Consider the following 1,898-nt stretch of genomic DNA (forward strand, 5'->3'; position numbering starts at 1 on the left):
CTCAGCGTAATCCTATTGAGCATGATTTTTATGTCATCACCTCTCTTCAGACAATATAAGGTTCTCATCATCGACCCAACCCAGGGCACCCGCCTACCCACACACGTATCCAGCAGGACCAAGATGTGCTCACCAAGCTCAATGCAGGAGACCAGGACCCAGGAGGGCCTGAGCTTCAGCTCAACAGGGGCTTGGCAACTGGCTACTGGCCTGGGTCCAGTGGGCACAACGCAAGTCTTCCTCTGGGGTCACCATCTGGAGGGACAGGGGACAGATGTCAAAACGGGGCTTCACGCCTCTGTGCGGGAAAGTGAGGAGGGGGTGCTGGGGCTCCCATGCTCTCCCTCCATGGACCCATGTGATGGGATCTATATGAAATAATGACAGTCATGGACCCAGGGAACCCTTGGCCCTCTCCGCCACCAAACTCTCAAAGGACAGAGTACGCAAGAGACCGGGTTTGGGCAAGATGCCCAGGCTGTGCCATACAGCAGCCCCTGCGGCACCTCCACTGCCTATGGTGGCTCCACTGCATGACTCTGGACCACAACAGAACCCCTGGGCAGGGTCCAAGGTCACCAACCAGCTCATGGCCAACCAAGGAGGCTGGCCCAGATGCCAAGCACTGCCGCTGACCTGGCAGTCCCACAGCCTGACCCAGTACAGGGAGGACACCCACCCAGGCTCCCTCTCCAAGCACGCACCAGCAATCGCAGCCTGGGGCCCAGGGCCACATGCTTTCTCTGCTGGGTCCTCATCCACATCCCAGACCCCTGTCAAACACAGAGCTGGACCACACTTGGCCAATCAGGAGCCACATGGTGCCCCCTCCTTTCCTTCGGCCCAAGACCCTGCCACCCTGGAGGTGACCCCATGGCTCAGAAGCAGCCTGGGCAACAAATTCCTGGGACAGGTCCCTCATGAGGGGGCCTTCCAACCTCGGGACGCAACCCTTCCCATAGTTGACCTCGAAGAAAGGGTGACCCCCAGCAGTAGGCAAGCTGCACCCTTGACCCGAAGCCCATGATCCCAGGGCCAGCCTGGAGCACCATGAAGCACCAGGCATGGCTCAGCCTTGTCCCAACCAGTTGAAGCCAAGCTGCCAACCACCAGGTTCCAGGAAGCGCCACTGGGGTGACCCATTGCTTAACAGGGTCATTCGCATTCAGGGCCATGAGTGGGGTGTGATCCTTGAATCTCCACAGCCTGACCCCACGGGCCCAGCTGCCCATCCCTCTCTGGGGAAGGGACAGACTCACACACCATGTGTCAGCTTGGAGCTGCCCTGCATGAGACTAAAGGAACCCCTTCCAGACTGGACCACTGTCACCCCTGCAGGGCTTCAGGGAAGGCATCGTCCTGGGTCTGATTCCCCAGGAAGCTGCTTTCCTAGAGGACAAACCCATCTCTCCACAGTGGAAATTCAGGTCAACTCCCTGAGGAAACCCTCCTGCCTGAAGGCTAATACTTGGTAACCCCACACGCAGCCTGACTCATCACCCATGATGCCGCCAGGATCCACTCACCTATGCTGGTCAATGCCAGGAGTCTGCTGGGCAGAAGAGCTCACTGAAAGACACAGGGGAGAATGGGAGCTCACGAAGGAGCCACCAAAGTGCCCCGCACCTGGGTAACAGGAGTGCTTACATAGTGAGCCTGGGCTGCCTCACGGAGGAGTGCAGAGACAGGGTTGGGCACCCTCCAGATGCCCTCAGAGCCTCCAGGTCTCCAGCCCAAAATACAGTGGATCTCACAAGGAACTCATGTTTCCCAGCGTCCTCTTCCAAAATTCTCCCCTAGGCTGGGCCTCAGCGTAATCCTATTGAGCATGATTTTTATGTCATCACCTCTCTTCAGACAATATAAGGTTCTCATCATCGACCCAACCCAGGGCACCC

The 1,898-nt window shown here is 58.0% G+C and overlaps 1 non-coding gene and 1 pseudogene across 1 annotated transcript; both read right to left on the minus strand.

Moving 5' to 3' along the window:
* Positions 1-77, minus strand: LOC112618054 (annotated as a pseudogene; the record flags this gene model as incomplete).
* Positions 78-1,803: 1,726 nt separating this feature from the next.
* LOC112618053 lies at positions 1,804-1,884 on the minus strand. Its single transcript, XR_003118011.1, has one exon. It is a non-coding gene; the product is annotated as a small nucleolar RNA SNORD115 (small nucleolar RNA).
* Positions 1,885-1,898: the final 14 nt, after the last annotated feature.

The sequence above is a fragment of the Theropithecus gelada genome, unplaced genomic scaffold (assembly GCF_003255815.1).
Source record: "Theropithecus gelada isolate Dixy unplaced genomic scaffold, Tgel_1.0 HiC_scaffold_8726, whole genome shotgun sequence".
Lineage (NCBI taxonomy): Eukaryota > Metazoa > Chordata > Mammalia > Primates > Cercopithecidae > Theropithecus > Theropithecus gelada.